A 15509-nucleotide genomic window follows, 5' to 3' on the forward strand; every position below is an offset into this window, starting at 1 on the left:
TCGTGAATCATAGGAATAAAAGGGTAGTTAAATGCTTATATAAAACTCTTTTCGGAGGTTCAAGACTTATTAAAATTCATTGTTTATCATGTCGGAATTATTAAATCATGTAAATAGCATAATAAAATAGTCGGAAAAATCCGGGTCATCACAGTACCTACCCGTTAAAGAAATTTTGTCCCGAAATTTGAAGTAGTACCTATTCAATGGGCGGTGTTTGTAAATAGATGTGGATACTTCTGTTTCATCTGGTCCTCTATTTCCCAAGTGAACTCAGGACCTCCTCGAGCATTCCAACGAACCTTAACTATAGGTATGTTGCTTTGCTTGAGTTGTTTGACTTCACGGTCCATGATTTCGATAGGTTCTTCTATAAAATGTAGTTTCTCATCAATTTAGATTTCTTCAAGAGGAACAGTGAGGTCTTCTTTTGCAAGGCATTTCTTTAGGTTCGAGACGTGAAAGGTATTGTGTACTCCAGCAAGTTGTTGTGGTAGCTTAAGTCTATAAGCCCCTGGTCCAATACGTTCGATGATCTTGAATGGTCCTACGTATCTTGGGTTCAGTTTACCCCTCTTACCAAAACGTATCACACCTTTCCAAGGTGACACCTTTAACATAACCATGTCATCAACCTAAAATTCCAATGGCTTCCTTCGAACATCGGCATAGCTCTTTTGACGACTTTGGGCGGTCTTTAATCTCTCCTTGATTTGCACAATCTTTTCTGTAGTCTCCTGTTTGATTTCGGGACGAGTTAGTTGTCGGTCTCCTACTTCATTCCAACAGATCAGGGATCTACATTTTCTTCCATAAAGTGCTTCAAATGGTGCAGCTTTAATACTCGTATGGTAACTGTTGTTATACGAGAATTCTGTTAATGGTAGATATTTATCCCATTCTCTTCCGAAATCGACCACACATGCTCTAAGCATGTCTTCAAGAGTCTGTATGGTCCTTTCACTTTGTCCATCAGTTTTCGGATGATATGCGGTGCTTATATCTAAACGAGTTCCTAGGGCGTCCTGTAGTGATTTCCATAACCTTGACGTAAACCTACTATCACGGTCAGATATAATGGAGATAGGTACTCCATGTCTAGAGACAACTTCTTTCAAGTATAGTCGTGCTAATTTCTCCATCCCATCCTTCTCCTTCATAGGTAGGAAATGTGCGGACTTGGTGAGACGATCGACAATTACCCAAATGGTGTCGTAACCCCATGTAGTCTTTGGTAGCTTCGCGATGAAATCCAATGTAATACATTTCCACTTCCATTCTGGGATTTCTGGTTGTTGAAGCAGACCTGACGGTTTTTGATGTTCCGCCTTGACTTTGGAGCAAGTCAAACATTCTCCAATGTACGTTGCAATATCAGCTTTCAAATTTGGCCACCAAAAGTGTGCCTTAAGATTTGATACATCTTTCCTGCTCCAGGATGTATCGAGTATCTTGTTTTGTGTGGTTTGTCTAGTACCGATTTCCTTAACCCTTTAAACTTTGGTACCCAAATGCGTCCAACAAAGTATCGGGTTCCGTCTTCCCGTGTAACAAGTTGCTTATCTAACCCTTTAAGCATCTCATTTCCAAAGTTTTCTTCAGAAAGAACTCCTTGTTGAGCCTCCTTAATTTGGGTACTTAGGTTCGTACGAATCTTCATATTCATTGCCCGTACTCGAATCGGCTCTCTTTCCTTCCTGCTTAAAGCATCTGCTACTACATTTGCTTTCCTGGGATGATAGCGAATTTCACAATCATAGTCGTTTATTAGCTCGATCCACCTACGTTGCCTCATGTTCAGTTGTTTTTTGTTGAAGATATGTTGAAGGCTTTTATGATCGGTATACACAGTACATTTAACCCCGTACAAGTAGTGTCTCCAAATCTTTAATGCAAACACCACTGCTCCCAATTCTAGATCATGAGTCGTATAATTTTGTTCATGAATCTTTAGTTGTCGAGATGCATATGCAATAACCTTCTTTCGTTGCATGAGGACACAACCAAAACCTTGTCGTGAAGCGTCACAATAAATTACAAAATCATCGTTTCCTTCAGGTAACGATAGAATAGGCGCTGTAGTCAACTTCTTCTTCAATAATTGAAATGCGACTTCCTGTTCAGAAGTCCATTCGTACTTCTTCCCTTTGTATGTTAATGCTGTCAATGGTTTGGCTATCCAAGAAAAATCTTGAATAAACCTTCTGTAATAACCAGTAAGACCCAAAAATTAGCGTATTTGCGTTGGAGTCTTTGGGGTCTCCCACTTTTCAATGGCTTCAATCTTGGCTGGATCAACCTGAATTCCTTCACTGCTGACAATGTGACCAAGGAACTGTACTTCCTTCAACCAAAAGGCGCACTTGGAAAACTTTACGTATAACTGCTCTTTCTTTAACAGTTCCAGCACCAGCCTTAAATGTTGTTCATGTTCTGTTTCATTCTTAGAATAAATAAGAATGTCATCAATAAAGACGATAACAAACTTATCTAAGTACGGACTGAATACCCTATTCATGAGATCCTTGAATACAGCTGGTGCGTTGGTCAACCCGAACGGCATGACCAAAAATTCATAATGACCGTAGCGTGTCCGAAATGCAATTTTCGGAATATCTTCATCTTTAACTCGCAACTGATGATAACCCGATCTTAGATCGATCTTGGAGTAAACACGTGATCCTTGCAGCTGATCAAACAAGTCGTCAATTCTCGGTAATGGGTACCGATTCTTGATAGTTAACTTGTTTAGTTCACGGTAATCTATACACATGCGGAAGGATCCATCTTTTTTCTTAACGAATAAAATCAGAGCACCCCACGGTGAAGTGCTCGGTCAAATGAATCCACGGTCCAGTAGTTCTTGTAACTGGCTTTGTAACTCTTTCATCTTAGACGGTGCAAGTCTTTATGGAGCACGAGCCACTGGTGCAGCTCCTGGTACTAGATCTATTTGAAATTCTACAGATCTAAATGGAGGTAATCCCAGTAACTCTTCCGAAAAGACTTCAAGAAAATCTCTTGCCACATGCACATCGATGATGCTCTTCTATTTCTCCTTCATTTCAACTTTATTAACATGTGCTAAGATAGCATAGCACCCTTTCTTCAAGCACTTTTGGGCTTTCAAACATCTAATGAGTTTTAGCTTTGAGTTACCCTTCTCTCCATAAATCATTACTGATGTTTTATTCTTACGAGGAATGCGAATTGCCTTCTTGGCACACACAACTTCAGCTCCTATTTTGGACATCCAGTCCATGCTGACTATTACATCAAAACTTCCTAATTCTACGGGTATCAAATCAATTTTTAACGTTTCTCCGGCTAAATTTATTTTACAATCACGGCAAATTTTATCGGCTTTAATTAGTTTACCATTAGCTAACTCAATCATGTACTTAGCATCTAGAGGTAATGATGAACAATTCAATTTATCGTAAAAATCTCTACACATGTAACTTCTATTGGCACTAGTATCAAATATAATAGATGCTGATAAGTTATTAATGGTAAATGTACCCGTAACAAGCTCCGGGTCTTCATACGCCTCTCTAGCATTAATATTAAATGCTCTTCCATGTACAGGTCCATTATTCTTCTCTGGATTCGGGCACTGGCTCTTAATATGACCCTGTTTCCCACACCCGAAACAAGAAACAGTGGCCAGGGCAGTTCTATTTGCATTGGTGGCAGGAGTCTTGGTGCCATTTGTATTTGTAATGGGAACCCTACAATCTTCAGCAAGATGACCCCTTCGATTACAATTGTTGCACACCACATTACAAAAACCAGAGTGATGTTTGTGGTATCTGTTACATAAGGGATTTCGTCCTTTGTAACCCGAGCTTGAACCACTACCCGCACCTTGCGTAGTTTCCTGTTTCTTGAGAGATTGTTGTTGGTGACCTCGATCACGGTTTCCATCCCACTTTCTTTTGTTATCCAATAACTTGGCATCAGTATTTGATGCGTTCTTATCCAGGATGATCTGATCCATTAGCTCGTTTTCCATGATGATAGCTTCATGAATTATTTTGGGTTTGGATGATGTAACATTGGCCTTGATGTTTTTTGGCAGGCCATCTTTGTATAATTCAATCTTTCGCTCTTCAGTTGGTACCAATTTAGGACATAACAAGGCTAATTCCATGAATCGCCTGTTATAGTTGGTAAGTTCCGTGTCGACAACTTTCAGATTTCGTAACTAGACTTCCATCTTCCTAATCTCGTTCCTTGGGCAGTATTCGTTGATTAGCATATTTTTCAACTCCTCCCAAGGAGTATCATATGCTTCATCGCCCCCTATAGCTTTTACATAGTTTTTCCACCATGTAAGTGCATCATCTTGTAATGTGCATGAAGCATACTTTATCCTATCCCCTTCCGCACAACCACTAATTTTAAATACGGACTCGAGCTTTTCGAACCATCAGGTTAAACCGACTGGTCCTTCTGTTCCGCTGAATGATGAAGGTTTGCAACCTTGAAATGCTTTATATGTGCATCCAACATGAGGGTTTGTGTTGTTTGCTGCTGCTCTTGCCGCTTCGACCCAAAGTATTCTGTCGTTTATGCGTTGGTTGATAAGTTCCTCAATTTCTTGTTCCGTCATTCGGTTCAATCGAGCCATGTTTCTTCAATAAACATATAAGATAATTAATCACATAGAATATTATAGATGTAGCAAGTAATTAATTGTACATCGTGGCATATTAATAATATGAACCAATTATTATAAAAGCCTTTTCTTCTTATTAGCGTTTTATAATTATTTCTAGGGTATTACCTACCCGTTAAAGTTCATACTTAATAGCTTAGTACAACAATTAACTACTACCATCCAAATAATATTCTATCATGAAAAACTAATGCATTATCATTTCACGCTTTATTCTTCAATGCATTATGGTACAACGATACAATACCACTTATTCACATAAGTTTATTTTACATAAAACATATGTAGGATAAAGTAAAGCACACTAAATAATATTATACAATGCGTGAAGTGATGTCGTAGCGGAAATGGTTTTAAAAATGGTGGGGCCTCTTGTTATCAGGTACTGGCATAACGCTTATTTGAGCGGTACGTTTATATCTTGGTCGGGGTTCTGAGGTACTTAATACCTCAATAGAGTTGGTAAGACAAAGATGACTAGGGGTAGAAATGTCAGGAGCACTTTGTACAACAAGTGCTTTATTAATTTCCGGATTTGGAAATTTTGGTTTGGTGACTACACGTTCCTTTCCCTTTTTAAATTCTTTCTCAGTAATCTCTTTTACTTCCTCCTCCTCCTCAGGATCGTTTTCAGGTTCTTTCACTTCCGGTTCTTCCGAAAATTGTGAATCTTCCCAAAATGTGTCCTCTTTCGGGTCTTTATCATCATCAGACAAATTGATGATCGATACTTTTGCTGGAGATTTGGACTTGATTTCGGAGTCGCTGAAAGTGAATACTAATTCGAAGATAGATGCAGACATCTATCACATACTAAGTAGTATGTTAGTAATATACCACATAACATTTACATGTTAAAATATTCAATTTCTGACCAAAAATGATAAGCAGTGGTTTTCAAAACAGGCACGGTCAAAGTCCAGACTCACTAATGCATCCTAACAAACACCGGTTAGACACACTAATGCAATTCCTGGTTCGCTAAGACCTCTGCTCTGATACCAACTATAACGACTCGTCCATATTACTATAAACGCAGTACGTTATTCATTGGTCCCATAGCGAGGTATATGACCTCTATATGATACGTTTTTAGAAAATATTGCATTTGTTTCATAAAAAGTACACCATTATTATACATAATGCATGTTTTAAACAAGTGGGTGATTATTTAAGGAATAATCCCCATATTACATCGGTTTATAAATACTACACACGTGACATAACAGTCGAATATATTACATGACAAAGGTTTTATTGAACGCAACACTTCATTTAAACAAAAGCATGAGACACCAAGCACAGCTTGCTCAGATAATGCAACAGCGGAAGACTTTCTTAAGGACCTGAGAATAAACATGCTTAAACAGTCAACACAAAGGTTGGTGAGATATAGAGGTTTAAAGCTAGCATCAATATAAATATAGACCACAAGATTTCATAGTTATAAACATTTCAATAAAGATATTCTATAAATTGTTGAGTGCTTCGGTAACCATACTTAACAAATAATGTGGCATATTCCCTTTATTATGAAATCTCCCTACACTGTACCAAGTGTAGTAAAAATGAAGTACTATGCAACCGTTTACGATACTAGAGTGACTAGCCTGGTTGGGGTTGTCAAACTCGATAGATCTATCAATAGGATTCGCGCTTACATGTTCTTACAACATGTAAATATTAGTTACCAAGCTATTAGGGAAGATATGCAAGGTGGTACAACTCAACTTAGAATATATTTTAAGTACTTGTGTCCATAGCGTAAAACATAAAATGCATGTATTCTCATCTCAAAATATTTTTAGAGTTTAAAAATGGGACTATATACTCACGGTAGTAAAAGTATATTAATAATAAGTTTTCAACTTATTAAAAATATGGCTGTTGTCCTTGGATTCACGAACCTATAACAATAATAACGATTCAGATAATAATACATGTGAACAAAATTAATATAGCAAGTTCATAGAATATTTATATAATAATTTTTAACATTTTATGTTAGTAGTCCATTGTTAGTAGTCCTTTGTTAGTAGTCCATTGTTAGTAGTCCAAAATAGTCCAATAGTCCAATAATCCAATAATCCAATAATCGGTATATATATATATATATATATATATATATATATATATATATATATATATATATATATATATATATATATATATATATATATATATATATATATAATCTTAGAATTACCCCACGGCGTATTGTATACGTATTGTCTTTGCATCAACCCAGAGACGTATTGTATACATATTATCTTAGAATTAACCAAGACGTATTGTGTACGTGTTGTCTTAGGATTTATCAAAACGTATTGTATACGTGTTGTCATGGAACGTACCAAGATGATTATTATTATATATATATATATATATATATATATATATATATATATATATATATATATATATATATATATACAATCTCGGAATCAACCAAGATTATAATATTTTGTTATAATAATTATAACATGTCCAAATATATATATAGGATATTGATAATGCTACAAACGAACATATATTTCATAGCATTATCCTTCCAGAAAGACAAGCTTTTAGTTGCAATTGTTCTATTTACAAGTGATATTCGTTTAAATAATAAAAGGTGAAGACAAAAGGCATAATTGACGATTTGAAGACGCAAATGACCAAAAAACTCAAATGTACAAGATACAATTCAAGTGGTTCAATTTATTGATGATTAACGTCTAAAAATGACAAAAGTACAAGTCGCGGAACACAAAGTACAAGATATCTCAGCGTACAAAAAGACGTTCGGAAATCCGGAAATGACACATGAACCAACTATCAACGTACGACTCAACGGAGCTGAAAGTACAAGTCAACTATGCACGAGAATATAATATAATATTTAAATAATTACTTAAATATTATATTATATATATATTATGTCGACAAGCTAGGATCCAAATCAACAACCAGCTGGAAAAGAGACCTCCGCGATCGCGGAGCCCCAAGGCACAAAAGTGCCGCGATCGCGGAGCATCAAAAATCAGAAATGCCTATAAAAGCAGCCGAGTTCTGCTTAATAAAAACACACCAAGATTGATTTTAAAATCAATCTTCTTCTTTCTCTATCTCTATATTTATATTTGTGTTATAACTTTAAGTTAAGATAATTTCAATAATAAGGTTATTGTTACAAATGTTTTAAAGTTTTTTAAGTCAAAACTCTGTCCGTGTAACACTACGCGATTAATACTCATTGTAAGTTATGTTCAACCTTTTTACTTTAATGTCTCATAACTAAGTTATTATTATGCTTATTTGAGCTGAAGTAATCGTGATGTTAGACTAAATATTAAAGACCAGGTTATTGAACTTTGGACCATAATTAATGTTTGGAAAAAGACCGACACTTATGGACATTGGACTATGGACTATTAATAGATGGGGGTATTGTCTAATCGAGTGACAACTCATTGGAGTCTGTCGAACCTATCTTCAAATTAATTAGCTTAAATAATTAATAATGATTATGGTTGTCCTATTTAGTGACGTTCATACGGAGTCTATTATAATCATTCAATTAATTATTCGGGTTGGGTAATTGAGTATTCAAACTGATCAAGTGGGTAAATTAATATTCATATCTAATTAAAACAGGGGTGGATTACATACAGTGATAACTGGTGTAATTGTTGACAGAAGTGATAACTGCGTCACAGTTTAAATCCTTAATTAGTTGGACTATTTGACTTCGGGTATAAGGGTAATTTGACGAGGACACTCGCACTTTATATTTATGACCGATGGACTATTATGGGCAAAAGCCAGATAGACGTATCAAATAAACCAGGCCAATTAACAATTAACCCGGGGTAATAATATATAATTAAAATGTCAAACATCATGATTACGGAAGTTTAAATAAGCATAATACTTTTATTTCATATTTCATCGCTATTTTATTTACTCGCAATTTATCTTTATCACTAAAACTAAAAATTTGACAAACCGATCGTTAAACAGTAAAAACCCCCCCTTTTATAATAATAATAATTATATATATATATATATATATATATATATATATATATTTATATTTTTGTAAAATATAGTACGCTTTAAAATTGAATTCCCTGTGGAATGAACCGGACTTACTAAAAACTACACTACTCTACGATTAGGTACACTGCCTATAAATGTGTAGCAAGGTTTAGGTATATCCATTATATAAATAATTAAATAACTTGTGTATATTGTAGCGTAATTAATAGAATTTCTATATATATTTCGTACTACCCTCGCTAGACATCAAGTATTTTTGGCGCCGCTGCCGGGGAAAATCGGTTAAACGCTATATTTTTGTAAAATATAAAAATATATCATCTTTATTTTTAATTTTGTAAAAATAGATTTTTTTTTTGTAATAATATAAAATATAAAACTAAAAATCCAAAAATATATATATATATTTATTTTTAAGAATTTTAATATATAATTTTATTTTAAGTTTTTAAATATAAGTTTATTTTTATTTTTTATATAAATTATATATCTTTAATTTTATAAAATTAAAGATATAAAAAAAAATTTATTTAAAATACGAACTGGGCCAGAATCCCGAAGCCCAATTCGATTTTTTTTATTAAAATCAAACTGGGCCGGAACTGTTTCAGCCCAATTGCAATCGGATACTATTGAGCTCCGAGATCGCGGAGCCTCAAAGGTAGAAACCTCCGCGAATGCGGAGCCATCTCTGACAAATGCATTAATTGCAGAATTAGGGTTTTAATTAATTAATTATAATTATTAATTAATAATTTAGGGTTTTATTATAATATTATTTAGTTTTAGTTTTTAATTTAATTTGTAATATTTAAATTTTAATTAGTTTTATTAATTTATAAAAAATTAATACTTTTATAAAATAATAATATAAAAATAATATTTTTATAAAAATTGTATTTTTAGCATTTTAGTTATAATTTGTAATTTTATCGTTTATTTTGTATATTTATCGTTCGTAATTAATTTTAAATTAGTATTTGCCGTAGTAATTTTATATTTCTAAAATTTTAGACTTTGACGTAAAATCCCTTAAGTGCTTTTTCCTTAGAATTAAGAGTTAGGCGCTTTAGAATTTTGCGACACCATTTTAAAGTTTATAGATTTTAGTGTTTTTTAAGTAATTATCGTTTTCCATATAGATTTGCATTTTAAGTTCTAATACCTTTAGGCGTAAACTTTTTTGATTTAGTTTTTAGACTTTTAAGTTTCGACGCTTTTCTTTCTTATTTTTATTTTTTGACGTTTTTCGACGTGCTTTTTCTTTTTCTTTTTCTTTTTCACGCTCTAGTTTTTAGGACCTAGAATTTTGTTTATTTTCTTTAAATTTCGATGAAAAATTATTGTAAGCAATTAAATTGATAGATATTCAAATTTTCTGGTTTGTAGTAATAGTTGGATTTGTTAGTGGCGAGTTGTGGACTTCCGATTTAAAGGGTCCTGGCTACCTGCTGCATCTTTTGGCTATTCGAAACGTGGGCAAAATCAGAAAAGTCTATTAATTTGATAACTTATATAATTTTTATCTTTTTAACTAATAGGTTATTCAGTGAATGCACCGAGCGAAACGTTCACCACCTTTCATACTTTCACCACCTGTAACACGATCAAGGCATCTAGCAAATATTGCTGCCATTAAATTTTTAGAATCATCATCTAGCCGAACAAGTACTTCAATTCAAATTTTAGATAATCCATTTTTTGAACCCGACATCACAATTGAGAACCCGGAGAATATTCAAGGACAATTCCAAGATCCTGAACTATTAAACATTCCTTCTGAACCACAATTTATTCAAATGGAGTTTGTCGAAGAAGGAACCGTTAAATCAGAATCTTCTAGTGATTCGGATTCAACTAGTCGAGATATGGAAGATCTAGAACCTCAAACTATGGAAGATCGAATGAGAGCCACACGTACGGGCCAAGGTCATGCCATTACTCAACCAGAAGTTACTGCACCAAATTTTGAAATCAAAGGACAAATTATACACATGGTTACTAATCAATGCCAATTTGGTGGTACAGCAAAAGAAGATCCAAACGAACATATTCGAACCTTTAATAGAATTTGTACTTGATTTAAAATCCGAGAAATTGAAGATGAAACGATCTATCTTATGTTGTTCCCTTGGACTTTAATTGGGGAAGCTAAAGATTGGTTAGAATCATTACCCGAAGGAGCAATTGATACATGGGATGTCTTAGTGGAGAAATTTCTTCAAAGATTCTTTCCGGCATCTAAAGCTGTGAGACTTCAAGGAGAAATTGCCACGTTCGCACAAAAGCCAAATGAAACTTTATTTGAGGCATGGACAAGATTCGGAAAGATGTTGAGAGGATGTCCTCAACACGGTTTAGACACTTTTCAAATAGTTCAAATATTCTATAAAGGCGTCGACATCGCTACAAGAAAAGACATTGACACAGCTGCTGGTGGTTCCATTATAAAGAAAACCGCTACTGAAGCTCACAAGATTATTGATAAAACAGCCTCCCACTCACATGAGTGGCACCAAGAGAAAAATATCTTACATTCATCCAAAGCGGCTAGAGCCGATTCTAGCCATGACTTTGATTCCGTTTCCGCAAAAATAGATGCTTTTGAAAGACGAATGGAAAAGATGACTAAAGATATTCACGCAATACAAATCAGTTGTGAGCAATGTGGTGGACCACACTTAACAAAGGATTGTAATATTGAACAAACGATGGAACAACGTGAGAATGTTTCCTACATAAACCAAAGGCAGGGAAATAATTATCAAAATAATTATCAACAGCCAAGGCAAAACCTAAACCGAAGTCAAAACATTCTTTACAATCCAAATGGACCCAACAATAACAATAATAATCAAAACAACACTTTCAATCAACAAAGGCCAGGCTTATATAAACCAACACAACAAACTGAAGAGAAAAAGTCAAATCTGGAAGAAATGGTATTAAAGTTAGTTGAATCTCAAAAACAATTTATTACATCTCAAACCCAAACAAAAAAAAAGTTTGATCAATCATTTAGAACTCAACAAACTTCCATTTTAAATCTAGAAAAACAAGTAGGTACTCTAGCGGGCCTGATAAGTGAAAGGAAACAAGGAAAGTTACCAAGTAATACTGAAATAAATCCTCGTAATGAAAATGTTAACATGGTTTCAACGAATTCTGAAAAACTAGAAATAAAAGAGGAAAAGATTTCAGACGATGAAGAAATTACACCACCACCAGGTTTTGAAAAACCAATATATGCACCATACAAACCACCTATTCCGTTTCCAATAAAAGTTGAATATGAGCAAGAAATAGGTAATAAAGTTTGTGTTGGTGATACCTCGAAAAGGAAGAGGAAGAGTAAGTAAGAACAAGAAATTAAAGCCATAAAAATAGAACCATTGAATACTATTCCACCGGAATTTCCACCTAAGTCGGGTGATCCGGGTGAATTTATTGTTCCTTGTTTACTTAGTGATTGTGTTATGTATAATGCACTAGCAGATCTAGGTGCAAGTGTGAGTATTATGCCTCTTTCATTATATAAGAAGTTAGATGTAGGAGGGTTAAGTCCAACAAAAATGAGTGTTCGATTCTTTGACCAAACCATTAGACACCCAGTTGGAATTGCTGACAACCTACCTATTCAAGTAGGTAATTTAACCTTTCTAGTCGAATTTGTTATCATAGACATAGAAGAAGACTCAAACTTTCCTCTACTTTTAGGTCGACCATTCTTAGCGTCAACCAAGGCATTAATTGATGTAAGAGAAGGTAGAATGACACTTAATGATGGTGAAAAATCAATCACCTTTGTGAGTCGAAAGTCTAGATCTCCACCAACCAAAACCGTTGAACCAACAACTCCAACGGTAGTGCTTAACAATGTTAAAATGCCTAAGTGTGGGGAAGATGAAGTAACACCTAATGATGACCAGAAAACAAAGAACCCCATTAATGATACGAAGTTAGATGACCTCGTTATTAACAGTTCAATGAAAAAGCTTTATAAACGAGTTCACAATGCTCGGATTAAGGGAAACTTTAAGTTATGTAACCGATTAGTATCTAATATGTCATCAAAGAAAAAGAGAAATTAGTTGATTTTGTGAAGATTACAAAAGAAACCGACCAATGGCTTAAAACAAAAATCACAGATATGCAAGTTGATGATGGTCTGATGGAAGTTGACGATGAAGTTAATCACAATTTCAACACCACAGCTAACTAAGTATGGGGAGATTCAAAAATTTTAAAGATAATTTCATGCTATCTAGAAGTTTGATATTCTATTTTCGTGTAGTTCCGAGAATAGAATCCGATTGGTCTTTTCTAACTAGCAGACCCTAAAGAACTAGTCATCTCCCCCCATTCTGAAATTTTTTTGTTTTTAGGTTTTACAAGATGAAGCATGCATTTGATATCAGCCATGGTTTAGTAAGCTTCAAAGGTAAGTTTTTATTTATTTTATGCTTTTAACCTTTTGTTCTTAAACGCTAAATTATCGCTATAAAGTATAAAATTGATATTCATTAAAAATAGGTATAATAAACCGAAATTACTAATATCAATACAAAAATTTAATCCATCACTGTAAAATTTACCGTTTATTCATAAGGTATAAATATCTTTAATCAATCAACTCAAAATATTTCAAAAATTCGTCAGGAGTAAAACTAGGGAATATAGCCGAAATTACTTTAAGGGACGTATTTTTTTAATATTTGATTGATTAAAGTGGGATAAAAGACCAAAAAGATTTTTATTTTTATTTTTCCTTCTTTTTATAATATAACTATTTTATTTTAATATAGTATTTTAAAATTTATAAAATTTAATGTATAAAAATACTAAAAATATTTATATTTTATTAATATGCATTTTAAATTTAAGTATTGTGTGAATTTTAAAAACAAAATTTACTTTATTTTATTAAGTTAAAAATATGATTTCTAAAATTTGTCGTAAGTTAAACACTAGGTCTTGAACTGAAATTGCTTTACCCGAGGGCGGGGCGAAAAATTTTATTATCATTATTTTTAATCTTATTAAATTTAAGTATGCCAAAAAAATTAAAAAACCAAAAATCTTTGCTTTTAAAACAATCGCTTTAAAACGAAATTTTAAAAATTTTGTTGAGGGACGTACTAGGTGAACGTACCGAAACGACCTCACTCTAAATACCAAAGAAAAACAAAATTTTAAAATTATTTATTTATTTGTTTCAATTAAGTAAAGGTTTATATAAAAAATAAAAAATATACAGAAAAATACTGCTCCGCGATCGTGGAGCAGTGAGGGTAAATCTCTCCGCGATCGCAGAGAGACCGAATTACAGAAAAGATAAACTGGTCGAACAGACCAGTCCCCTTCCCCCATTCCCTTATTTTTTCTGCGAAAAAACCCTAAAAACAAACCCCAAAATCGCATTTTTACACCGTTTTTCACCAAATTTCTCACTAAAAACACGATGAGGAGATATCTACCAAGGAGTTTTACAAGAAAAAGGGTAAATTTCTACACACTACACTCTTTAATCTGGATTTATAGTGTTCTTGAGCATATTTTTTACCTAATTTGATTTTGATGATTTCTAGCTTGTTTATAGTTAAATTGTTTGTATATTATGCTTGTATAACCTAGATTGATGCTATTTGTCATAATTTGAAGCCTTAAACTTCAAAATTTTTAGAAATCTAGGGTTAGTGTTCTTGAGCAATTTGGGGCTTTTTGATATAAAGAGATTATGGCCGATTTTTGTTGTGAATTCATGCTAAATTAAGTAGTGTAACATGTTTAGGTTGCTAAATGATCCAAACTTTGATCCTAAACATGATTTTTGAGCAAGATTGTTGACTTTTTAAGTCAAAAATGCATGAATTTGATATAAATGCCATTTAGAACTCGTTTAATTGCTATAATGATTAATTTTGACATGTTTTAGAAGTTGAATGCTTATGAACATTATATACATTTTCATATATGCTTATTTAAAAAAGTGTAGAATTGTTAAAAATATGAAAATGTGTATAAGTTTGATATTGTTTAAACATGTCATTGTGATTATTTTGATTTATGATTTTGCTAACACTAATGCATATTTGGATGCACAAAAATTGTGTTTAATGTGTTTTGCAGACTGAAAGGGGTGAATCATCATCCGCAGCCCAGGCTTCTAATGCTCCTCCGGAGAATGAAGACGAACAACAGATCAACAACCAGTACAGGCAATATGAACCACATCCATTCATCGCATTGACAGACATAACATATGCGAATCTACACCCAAACTTAAGATTTGACAGATTTTGGATAGACTATCCAAAATATCAGAGGAACTTGAGCATTCTTCATCCTAAAGAGGTTGAAGTGCCCAGGGTGATAGATTGGGATCCATTAGAGACGGTGGGATTGGCCGAACCAATCAGAGAGTTACTTTACCAAAGGTATGGTAATTCTACCTTTAACGATTGGGAATGTTTATTCACCATACGTAGGCCTGTATATAAGGAATGGTGTGTAGAATTGTTAAGTACTGTAGAAATAAATGATCAGGTATCTAATATAACTGATCAGAGTTTTATTAGATTTTTGTTAGGCGGTGTGATGCGCCGTATGTCTCTTTTAGAGATGGCTCAGGCTTTGTACATATATACGCCTGAGGAACTAGAATCTTATGATTGTAGGCAGTTAATATTTAATGGTAGACGGGTTGATGAGAACTTTGATATGAATGGATTATGGAGTAGAATGACTATCCATAATCGATTTCGTGGGGGACATTACTCTTACA

General features: G+C 33.6%; 1 non-coding gene across 1 annotated transcript; it reads right to left on the reverse strand.

The window, feature by feature from the left end:
- Positions 1-10977: 10977 nt before the first annotated feature.
- LOC139903565 (small nucleolar RNA R71) lies at positions 10978-11084 on the reverse strand. The gene has a single exon (XR_011778376.1). It is a non-coding gene; the product is annotated as a small nucleolar RNA R71 (small nucleolar RNA).
- Between the last annotated feature and the right edge of the window lie 4425 nt (positions 11085-15509).

The sequence above is a fragment of the Rutidosis leptorrhynchoides genome, chromosome 3, assembly GCF_046630445.1.
Source record: "Rutidosis leptorrhynchoides isolate AG116_Rl617_1_P2 chromosome 3, CSIRO_AGI_Rlap_v1, whole genome shotgun sequence".
NCBI classification, from domain to species: Eukaryota; Viridiplantae; Streptophyta; class Magnoliopsida; order Asterales; family Asteraceae; genus Rutidosis; species Rutidosis leptorrhynchoides.